Source organism: Pristiophorus japonicus, unplaced genomic scaffold (genome assembly GCF_044704955.1).
Source record: "Pristiophorus japonicus isolate sPriJap1 unplaced genomic scaffold, sPriJap1.hap1 HAP1_SCAFFOLD_1674, whole genome shotgun sequence".
NCBI lineage: Eukaryota > Metazoa > Chordata > Chondrichthyes > Pristiophoridae > Pristiophorus > Pristiophorus japonicus.
Window position 1 is genome coordinate 39,250 of NW_027251356.1, and position 11,989 is coordinate 51,238.

General features: G+C 47.2%; 1 pseudogene; it reads left to right on the top strand.

Moving 5' to 3' along the window:
* The first annotated feature begins 2,828 nt into the window (after nt 1-2,828).
* Nucleotides 2,829-11,575, top strand: LOC139243279 (methyltransferase-like protein 27; annotated as a pseudogene).
* The last annotated feature ends 414 nt before the right edge of the window (nt 11,576-11,989 follow it).

Genomic DNA, 11,989 nt, shown 5'->3' on the forward strand with positions numbered 1-11,989 from the left:
TCTGACGGGTTTAGACAGGTTAGATGCAGAAAAAATGTTCCCAATGTTGGGGAAGTCCAGAACCAGGGGTCACAGTCTGAGGATAAGGGGTAAGCCATTTAGGACCGAGATGAGGAGAAACTTCTTCACCCAGAGAGTGGTGAACCTGTGGAATTCTCTACCACAGAAAGTAGTTGAGGCCAATTCACTAAATATATTCAAAAGGGAGTTAGATGAAGTCCTTACTACGCGGGGGATCAAGGGTTATGGCGAGAAAGCAGGAATGGGGTACTGAAGTTTCATGTTCAGCCATGAACTCATTGAATGGCGGTGCAGGCTAGAAGGGCTGAATGGCCTGCTCCTGCACCTATTTTCTATGTTTCTATGTTTCTATGACAATACCGGGATGAGTGCTGTGTAGATCACGTACAAATTTCTCTCTGCCTTTCTTCGGCATAAAACACGATTACTCCACAGTAAACAATCTGACTGAATGGATAGTTCGTCTTTGTGACGGTTGTAAGGCTTGGTCTCATCATACATTTCCAAAGGTATAGCAGACCAATCTCCACTAAGGACACGACGTTTTACAACTGATAAAATCGGGTCCTGTCTGGTCCAGGTCCGAACCAGGAGGGTGCCTTCACTCTCAAAAGCATCCATAACCAACAGTAGATCTGCAGGTTGTGGCATCTCCACCTCCGGTGTGGGCTAAGGCAGATGGCTCAATGCATCGGCACAATTCTCAGAGCCAGGTCTATGCTCAGTACTTGAGCATACGAAGTGTCATCCACTGATGACAACGCTTTGATATCGTTCCAATTCCATTTGATTTTATTCGAGCCAATTCCTGCCGAACGGCATGAACCATACCATCATACGACACCTTGACTACTGCACTGCCAATCACCAGTATGAGTTCTTTGGTTGTAAGTATGCAACTTGGCATTGACTGGACTCAGCTTAGGCTTCATAGCTTTGGTGTCCCACAACTTGTCGAATGTACTTTGGCTCATTATCGACTGACTCGCACCCTTGTCCAATTCTATCGATACCGCCACACCATTTAGTTTCACATTAACCATTATCGGTTTGCTCTTTGTCAGGAACAAACACAGTCCATGCACTTCCTCCCTGGGTATCTCGGGTTGCATATTCAGGTCCGCACTGGACTGGTCGTCATCATCCACGTGGTGAGTCGCAGCACGCTTGCTCAGTTGTGGACACATTTGCTGAAGATGCCCCACTTTCACAGAAACATAGAAACATAGAAAATAGGTGCAGGAGTAGGCTATTCGGCCCTTTGAGCATGCACTACCATTCAATAAGATCATGGCTGATCATTGCGGAAGAGGTTGACGGGACTGGCTCTACAAGGGCCGGGCGTGGAGGTCGTCCTCTCGGCTTACGCCGATGATGTGCTCCTCATGGTCGAGGATCCCGTTGACCTGCGGAGGATGCGTGAGTGCCAGGAGATTTACTTGGCCGCATCCTCCACCAGGATTAACTGGGAGAAATGTTCCGGACTCCTGGTGGGTCAGTGGCAGGTGGACTCCCTGCCGGAGGAGCTCAGGCCTTTTGCCTGGAGCACAACCTATCTCCTCTATCTGGGAGTCTACCTTAGCCCAGATGAGGAAGCCTGGCTGGCAAACTGGCAGGAGCTGGAGGCCAAGGTCGCCGCTCGCCTAGGGCGCTGGATAGGACTGCTCCGAGTGCTGTCCTACAGTGGTCGAGCGCTAGTCATAAACCAGCTGGTGGTCACTATGCTGTGGTACCGGCTGGCCACTTTGACCCCTCCCCCTGCGTTTGTCGCCAAGATACAGAAGAAGCTGGTGGACTTCTAGAACAACAGGAAGCACTGGGTCTCTGCTGCGGTTTTGAGTCTCCCGCTTAGGGAGGGCGGTCAGGCATTGGTGTGCGTCAGCACCCAGCATGCGACTTTCCGTCTTCAGACCCTGCAGGAACGCCTCTACGTCGGGCCCCTCCTAGGTGGCGTGCGCTAGCAACGTATTTCTTCCACCAGCAGTACTGCCTCAATTATGACACGCAGCTCCTGTTTGTGAGCCTGGGGGGCGTCAGGACCGCCCTGTGGGGGCTGCCTGTCTTTTACCAGGAACTCATCAGGGTCTGAAACAGAGTCGCCACCAAGCGCAGCTCTCCCCTGTCTAGAGTGGCGGCTGTCCTGCAGGAGCTGCTGCTCAGGAATCCGTACCTCCACAACCGCGGTTTTAAGTGGCAGGCGGACGAGAGGGCTGTGGCTGGCGAGGTGACCAGGGACCTCCTCGATGGTGGAGGAGCGGGCAGCCTTTACATATGTACTGGTTAAAACGACACTGATGATGACGATGATTGCCCCCACAATGCCAAAAGGCTGAAATCGGATTCGTACCCGTTGGCGGACTTTGAGCAGTTTTCGCATACGCAGTCGAGAAGGCCCTGCCATAAGCAGCTCTGTCATACGACGACACAATCTTATTTACAGTCCTTACCTGGCTCAACTTTATTCGGGCCCAAAGTGCCCACATTACATGGTGGCTTCCTTTATATACCTGGCCCGTGCACACGTGCGTACAGCCCAATGACCTCTGACAGTGGCGCCCCCTGGTGGCTAGTAACCACAAGCATACATACATGACACTGGCCAAGGACTGAAACCACCTCAATATTTGGACAAAGGGCATATCTGTCTCATTTCAATCCGTGTACAGTATTTGTAGGAAGGGTGTATCTGTCTCATTTCAATTCCTCGTAATTGGAATGAAAGGAAGTTTTTGCTGTAATATTTTATTCCAACCCTCCTATTACCGGCTCGTATTCTTTATTTCCATAGGATGGAACAGTCTGGAATAGATGTGGCTGCTGCCACCAAGAACCTCCGCACTTTGTACAGAGACATGGACACAGAAGAAAAAGTGAAATTTTACAATTCTTGGGCTGAGAACTATGAGAAGGTAGTGCCTGTCACCATCTCACAATACTAGCCATAGAACTGCCCTCTGGGGGAAAGAATCTCTCCACCCATCTGTGTAGCAACATGGTCACTGTTACACTACTTGGTGTCTCCACACATACTTTTTAAATGCATTTAAAATTTTGCTACAAATGCCAATTACACAAATGTCCTGCTTGTAGTTATGGAGCCATTACCTATAGCAACCAGAGCAAATTGTTCTCCATCAGATTGTAATGTTACCAATATTTATTTCTGTTTAATGATTAAAGGGGGAAAGTTGTTTCGTGCTGGAGGTTTCTAGACGGTTTTAGTCCAGTGTTGTCCAATAGAAATTGCCGACGTGCCACTACTGGTGTGGCTATGGCAACACCGTTTTAGACACATCTGCCAGCATTCCATAACCAAGGAAGAAAAACAGTCATAAAGATCAAAAAGCACTGTAGGTTAAAGTGCACATCTAATGTTTAACACGTCTCCAATGGTCGAACCCTTCACCGCTGTGAACAATTCCATTCAGACATCCTTGAAATTTATAATCTTGAAACTTAAACTCAACTTGAAGTCTCTTTACTAAAGGAAATAAATTCAATTTCCTTATCATTTTCTCATATCTGAAGTACCTGAAACCACAATCCCTTTTTGCCTTGCCTCTGAACCCTATCAAGGAAGATATCCTTCCGAAGAGTCGGTAACCAGAACAATGCACAGCATTCGTAAGGGGGTTTGATAAACAATGTCTTATAGGTCAGCATTATCGAATCTTTTGACTTGTTCTTTGCCCCTTTACTAATACAAACATGAAAGTGGTTTCATTGTTGTTTTACTGCAGCCCGGCACTATAGATTGATCTACCATCACCCCATGATCTATAGATTAATCTACCATGACCCCTGGATCTACAGATTAATCTACCATCACCCCAGGATCTATAGATTAATCTATCATCACTCCCAGATCTATAGATTAATCTACCATTACCCCCGGATCTATAGATTTTTCTACCATCACCCCCAGATCTATAGATTTATCTACCATCACCCCGGATCTATAGATTGCTCTACCATCACCCCATGATTTATAGATTAATCTATTATCACCCCATGATCTATAGATTAAGCTACCGTCATTAATTGGTAAAAATAGCAAGGTCCCCAAGACCTAACCATTGGGATCCTCTTATGTGACTCTGTAAAATTCCTATTGAAGATGACTGCTATTCCTCTCTTTAAGCTAGTTTCCATCTCCCACAGCACACTTTACCCCTTAACCTCAGTCATTATTGTTGCTAGATACAGTAAAAGACTCAAGTGGGTGTCCATTCGAGCAAAGTGGTGATGTGCTGCAAGAAGGGTAATGGGGTCGGTTAATAACAGGAACACTATGAGTAAAGGGGTCGCAGTGGGGACTGAAAGAGAGAAAAGATGGAATTAAAACTACCAACATAGACAAGGAGGGAGGTAAGATGTAAATAGCACAGGAGGTGGCATCAATATAGTCAGCGCCGTAAAAAATGACATAACCCGACCCAAACTTTTCATGGGGTTAACTTCTTCAGACTATGCTGGGGTTGGGTAACCTCGGCTGTGGTAGGTGTGTATCCGAAAATTCTCCATTTGTTAATTCAATGGGTGGCAAATTGCAGGCCATTCACCTGCGATAATACAATAGGGGCTGGCAGTCACCAGGCTACCCCAACTATTTACAATCTATATTAACGACTTGGAAGAATATACAAAGATGGGAGGAAAAGCAATGTGTGAGGAGGACACAAATAATCTGCAAAAGGACATAGACAGGCTAAGTGAGTGGGCAAAAGTTTAGCACTTGGAGTATCATGTTGGAAAGTGTGAGGGCATGCACTTTGGCAGAAAAAAATCAAATTTATTACTTAAATGGAGAAATATTGCAAAGTGCTGCAGTACAGCGGGACCTGGGGGTATTTGTGCATGAAACACAAAAGGATAATATGCAGGTACAGCAAGTTATCAGGAAGGCCAATGGTATCTTGGCCTTTATTGCGAAAGGGATGGAGTACAAAAGCAGGGAATTCTTGCTACAGCTATACAAGGTATTGGTGAGGCCACACCTGGAATACTGCGTGCAGTTTTGGTTTCCATATTTACGAAAGGATATACTTGCTGTGGAGGCAGTTCAGAGAAGGTTCACGAGGTTGATTCCGGGGATGAGGGAGTTGATTTATGAGGAAAGGTTGAGTAAGTTGGGCCTCTACTCATTGGAATTCAGAAGAATGAGAGGTGATCTTATTGAAACGTATAAGATTATGAGGGGGCTTGACAAGGTGGATGCAGAGAGGATGTTTCCACTGATGGGGGAGACTAGAATTAGGGGGCATGATCTTAGAATAAGGGACTGCCCATTTAAAACAGAGATGATGAGGAAGAATGTCTTCTCTCAGAGGGTTGTAAATCTGTGGAATTTGCTGCCTCAGAGAGCTGTGGAAGCTGGGACATTGAATAAATTTAAGACAGAAATAGACAGTTTCTTGTACGATAAGGGAATAAGGGGTTATGGAGAGCGGGCGGGGAAGTGGAGCTGAGTCCGTGATCAGATCAGCCATGATTTTATTGAATGGCGGAGCAGGCTCGAGGGGCTGTATGGCCTACTCCTGTTCCTATTTCTTATGTTCTTATGTACCCGGTTTAGCGCGTACTCCGTGCTCTAAGATAAGGATTCTATATCAAAACTCTTCCAGGAGCCAGACCGTGTGAATGCAATTTCTTTCTGCCCTTAGCATATGAGTGCGATGGAGTACTAGTCTCCCAGATTCGATGTAGAGACCGTGGACTCTGTGTATCCAGAAGATCGAGGGAGCGCGCTCGTCCTTGATGTGCCCTGTGGAACAGGAATGGTGGCTGAAGGGGTAAGAGACGATGAAACCGTAATCGAATGCCATAGAGATAGTGATATAAACCTGTGCAAATTTCCCTCAGGATTCATCGCTCTGTGCAATAGTGAGACGGTTTTAGAATGTCTCCGTTGCTTATTATTGAACATTGCTGCTATTGTGGGTATGAGTGGAGGAAGAGAAACTGTGAAATGATAACTTTTATTTATATAGCACCTTTTAACGTATTAAAACGTCCCAAGGCGCTTGTGTGAAATGAGTGAAAGTACTGACAATTTCCCCACAAGCATGTTCAAATATCCTGACAAAGATCACTGTATATTCCAGGAAGAATATATCTTTTTATATCTGTAAAACTTCCATTGGAACAAGACAGGCTGAGAAGGGCTTTCCAAAATTGTTTTTTTTTTTAATGACAATCCGGCAGCTTCCAAGATCACTTTTTCTGTTGCCAGCCCACAAATTACAAGATTTAATGAATTCAATTTCCCAACTTGCCCTGGTCGGATTTGAACTCACAACTTCTGGACAGTTAATCCAGCACCTAACCCGCTACTGTCCTGCACACAGGAAATCCAGCTCAGTTGGGCACAGACGCAGGGAAATCTCGGGGTATGAAAAGAAGCGAGCCCATTTTCTGTTCGTAACATTTTTCTATTTTTGGACCCATGAACCATGGTAGAAAGAGAAAAGTCCAGCACATGATACACGAGGCAGAAAAATACTTCTTTTTTTCAGTTAGCTGTAATTGGTGCAAGTGCCAAAAGTGATACCCTCCTGTCCAAATCATGAAGCAGTGTAGATGCTGGAACTCCAAACTGTGTGGCACAATTAACCCTTCATGTGGAGTGTTGTGCCTTTAGATGCTCTGATAATGACTCCTCGAGGCAATGTGTTGTACTTGAACTGTAGTGACCTTAATCCTTTATTGATAATGCCAGAGGATCACACCTGGTGGCTTGCCTTTTATACTAGGCACACCTTGTAACAGTGCAAGCAGTAACCATGTAGGATACATGACATCACTCTCCCCAAGCCTTTCGTGCAAATCGCCTCTGCATTGACTGTGCTCTGGGCTTAGCTCTATCTGGTTGACCCATGGCAGGTCGTTTTTATCTTGGGTGAGTGGTTGGTGTTTCGTTGGCAGTAGAGTGCTGGTGGTTTCTGTTTGTGTGTGTCCTTGACCACTCTATTATCTCTCCCCCACATATAGATTATGCCGGAGGCTCATTACATTCATAAACATTCAAGTCCAGAAAAGAAAGTTTGCATTACATTTGTGGTTCAGTTGTGAGGCAAGTACATTCGACTGGTGAGATACATTATTGATAGGTACTGGGGATCGGTAACCGGTGCGTAAGGACAAGCTAGTTCCAGAACTGCCGGATGGTGTCCAGGCAGTCTGGTGGTGGCGCGGTGCCCAGTGCTGGCAGTGGGAACCCAGTTGGCTTAAGTTGCCTGGTCTCGGGGCGGTTGCCGTTGCTCCTAGCGTCGGGCAGGTTCACAGATGCTGGTGACCTCCCTGTCCTTTCTTTGCACCCTGGGTCGCTGCTGCTCCCTGAGGAGCTGTTGTCTAGCAGTGCACAGGGAACTGCTTGCCTGGGCGATGTTTGGTTTGGGATCCTGGCTGGTCCCGGTCCCCTTTGGGAGAATTGTTGTGGGTGACGCTTCGTTCCCGGGTCTGGCCTTGGTGGCGATGGAGTCTGGGGGCTGCGCTTAGCACAGTTTGCTCTTTCAGGCTCGTGGCAGTGGGTGCCATTGAGTGCCTGAGAGGTGGAGCTGATCAGGGGCAGGATATCGATACCGGCGCCGTTGAGATACCTCCTGAGATCGCTTGTTCTGCAGCTCATATGTATTGGCTGTTTGGGGCCACATCCCATGGTGCATAACTCTGGTCCCAGGGATGCAGGCTACTACATTGGGGAGCTCGCTGGACCTGTGTGCTCCCGATAGGTGTCTGCCCACTGCATTGACTGAGTGCAGTTGAAATCCTACATTGCACAACGTTTTATTACTCATTGTAAATAACCTGTAGCTCCGACCACGATCGCACGCCTTTTCTTTGCTTATTGCATGCTCACAATCTGATCATCAATTGCACATTTTACATCTAACTCACAGTTGCTCTTACATTGTTTGAAAATGTGGAACTGTCCCTTTAAGTGTGTTGGGTTGCAGGCCTCCTTTAAGAGAGCCTTGCTTTCTTTACCCCAATCCTCTTCTCCGTTTGGTGCCACGTGTTGCTCCATCAGCGCTGCACCTCCTGGTCTGGCCGCCACCATCTTTTTCTTCAGCGCATCACCTCGTGGTTTGGGGCCATCTTTCCTCCATTCACGATGTCGACTGTGGTGATCCTCTTCTCCCCGGGTTCTGCCACCGAAGCTGGGAAGTCGCCTTTGGATCCGATTTTCTTCCTCCGGAGTCCTGCTACTGGAGCATGGAAGGTGCGTTTGGGTCGTCTCAGCTGGATCATCTCCACGCAGTCGTGCTGAGCGGTCTGTGCCTCGGCTGCTGTGCTGATCTGCTCTCTGGTGCCGGGTCCACCCTCAGGTGAGTGCTTGCTTTGCCTCCGAGCGTGAAGGACGTCGATCGCTGGAGGGATAAAGTCTTCCCACTTCGAATGGATCTTCTCCATCCACCTTCTTCCAAGTAGCATTGGTCCATCACCTGCAACAATCCACAGAGGTAACTTGTGCACCTCGCCATCATGGAGTACATTTACATCCGCACTACCAACGACTGGGATAAGTTCATCGGTGTAGGTGCGCAGCTTTGCCTGAACCGGGACCAACTTGGGTCGTTCAGCTTGATTGTCCCATAGCCTCTCAAAGGATTCTTGATTCATTACTGACTGGTTCACCCCGTGTCCACTTCCATGAAGACTGGAATGCCATCTATCTTGACTTCCATCCTCAACAGTGCAGGTAAATATGCTATATACTTTATCGTGGGGCTGAGCTGCCTCTCTGCCTATCGTTTCATAATTTACGCTGGATTCATGGCCATCTGCAGACTCTTCATCAACACAGTGAGTCAAATTTCTCTTACAATTCACTGGAGCTGGCCCTTTGTGCTGCAGCCTTTACACACATAGTTTTTAAAACGGCACTAGTGAGTCCTGTGATTCCCTCCACAATGCCAGCATGGAGCTACCCGACTAGCCCCCCTCGGCGGACTCTGAGTTAAGGGACTCGGGGGCCTGTTCTCTGTTCCCTGAAAAGGTTTGCATTCTACAGTCCAGCCTCTAAAAGGCGCCACTCTGTGCACAGTACTTGCCGAGTTTGAGTCCTGAGGATGAGTCATCTGCCTAGAGCCGTAGGTCGAGGTCATGAATGCTTGGCTCACAGAGATAGCCTTCTGCAGTGTGACTGTGGTGTCCGCAGACAGTAGCTTTTGAAGAAGGCCCTCATGGCTGATTCCAATGACAAAAATGTCCCGCAGTGCTTCGGTGAGGTGGTTGCCGAAATCACATGGTGCCGGCAGCCTCCTTAGGTCTGTAGCATATTTCGCGATTTCCTGGCCTTCTGTGCGTGTAGAACTGATGTCTGGCTGTGAGGATGCTCTCCTTGGGCTTGAGTTGCTCTTGGATCAGCGTTACGAGCTCCTTGTGCGTCTTGGTCGTTGTCTTCACTGGTGCCAGCAAATCCATGACGAGGCCATAGACGATGGGCCCAAAACTGGTTAGCAGGATAGCTCTGCGCTTATCAGCCAGTGTGGCCGGGTTGTCGCTTGCCAGGTCATTTTCTGTGAAGAAATAGTTGAGCCTCTCCTCAAAGGCGTCCCAATCATCACCATCGGTGAACTGCTCCAACGTACTAAGGATAGACATTTTCGCGTGAAGGTCCGTAATCTCGTCGCCAATTGTTGTGTCTTTAGATGCTCTGATAATGACTCCACGAGGCAATGTGTTGTACTTGAACTGTAGTGACCTTAGTCCTTCATTGATATCTCCAGAGTGAGGATCACACATGGTGGCCTGCCTTTTATATTAGGCCAGGCACACCTGTACAGGTAACCTGCAAGTCTCCCACTGCGGTGCCTTCTGGTGGCACACCTTGTAATAGTGCAAGCAGTAACCATGTAGGATACACGACATGGGGCTTGATAAAATACTATGGAGACAAGTGTAATAGACTAGAGGCTTGTTGGATAACACATAATGTAATAATCTGGTCTCTTTAGCTGCAGAAACTGGGATTTAAGAACTTCCATGGAATAGATGGCAGTGAACAAGTGGTGAAGATAGTTGAATCCAAAGGCCTGTATCAGAGTCTGACACATTGGATGGTAACAGCAGATAAGCCATTGCCTATAAAAGCAGATAAACCAGCTAAATAATACCCGTAACCCCCAGAGAACAGGCCCCTTCATTCTGTCCGACAATCTTTGAGGTTTGAGTCCTTGGAAGAGCTCTTGTCTGAATATTTCGGAGACCCTCAGAGTTCCTTTACTGGTAGAGGAGTGGTGTCTTTTTCGATCTGACTGGTTGGGTTTAAAGGGAACTCGACTTATTAAAAAGGTCTTCTTTCATTTTGTTATATGAAGTCAGGTAACAGTTGGCCTGTGCAGTCTAACAAGCCTCTTTGTTGTTGGATTAAATTGCTGTAGGTACCTATGATTTAGTGACTATTGTTGGTGGACTGGCTCAACAACATCTGCTGTGGGACATCCTTCCAGAGATACTGAGAGTCACCAAATCAGGCGAGTAGAAAGGCCCATCCCCGTAAGTCAGTTCGGCCTGTCATTGTTCGGCATCCACAGGCCGTGCCACCCAAACAAGGTGACTGTCACAAGGCAACAGCTCCAGGGGCAGGTCTAATTCTACACAGAAAGTTCCTTTTACAGACATGTGTCGGCAAACAGAAATATCTAAGTGTAGGAGGGGGATGTTTCAATCATATTGTTCACCTTCAAAATCATACTGCTTGTAGAATAATTGCAGGTAAATGTTCAATCAGTTATACTGCAGGTCCCTGCTGTTAGAGCGGGGACAGAGTGCACTGAGCGATACTGCGGGGTCAGAGTGCACTGAGCAATACTGCGGGGTCAGAGTGCACTGAGCAATACTGCGGGGTCAGAGTGCACTGAGCAATACTGCGGGGTCAGAGTGTACTGAGTGATACTGCAGGTACCTACTGTTCGAATGGCCTGAATCCAATGTTCACTCTAAGCTCTGCTTTGTTGCGCGCTGCATGTTTATTTCAATGCGCGGTCCGTTTAAGTTCTGCATCTGCATGGTATTTCCAATGGAAAGCTTGTGAGCAGCCTTGGCGGTACATGATTACTGCGCGGACGCATACCCACGCAGCTTACATTAAACATTGCCTGAGACTGGTATACTACAAGCGGGTTGTGCAGTATAACTCCATTGTATAACAAGTGATTGTATTACATGGAGCTGTCTGACAGGTACTTGTCTCTCTCGCAGGAGGCTTGATCTGCTTTACATTGAGAGCTGAGGAGAGTGATCACAGAAGTAAACTGCTTGCTTCATTCCAAGAGCTGGTGTGCAAAGGGCAGTGGGAGAAGATTGGCAGAGGGAAATGCTGCCGACCCAGATAGCAGAAGAGTACGTTGATGGGGTTGCGGCTGTCTACAGGAAAAAAGTAATAATGCTATCACCAGTCCCTGGATATTCTGAGTTTTACATTCGCAAACTGTCAATTGAATGAATTTAATATGAGAAGAAATTAGTCAGAATTCACCTGGTGCAAATAATCCAGAGTGATCTTCTCTTTCCGTGTCTCTTTGCTCTTCATTTCTTAGTCTGACATTGCATTATGGGTACATTAAAGCGATGTACTCACATTTATGAGAAATCGTAACAGGCTTCATAAAGGCCAATTGTCTTGAAATTCGTTGGCATTTCATCTGTTTTTAAGGCGCAAAACAGGCGGCTAAACGTCGAATATACCCCACTTTTTACACTGGTGGTGCCGCTCCTGCTATATTGGTATAGGCATCAAAAGAGGCATCCAGAGCCCACACCTGAAACAGGCGCTAGGCTCTTTAATGATGGAAATAGGGCGCCAACTAAGTGGCTTGCTAGGCCATTTCAGTTTGGTGTGGGACTGGAGTCACATATAGGCCAGACATGTAGATCAGAAATAGTATGGGTCCCAGTATCAGTCCCTATGGCACGCCATTTGGTACAATTCTGCAGCCAACCAGCCCAGTTGAATGCAGAGTAA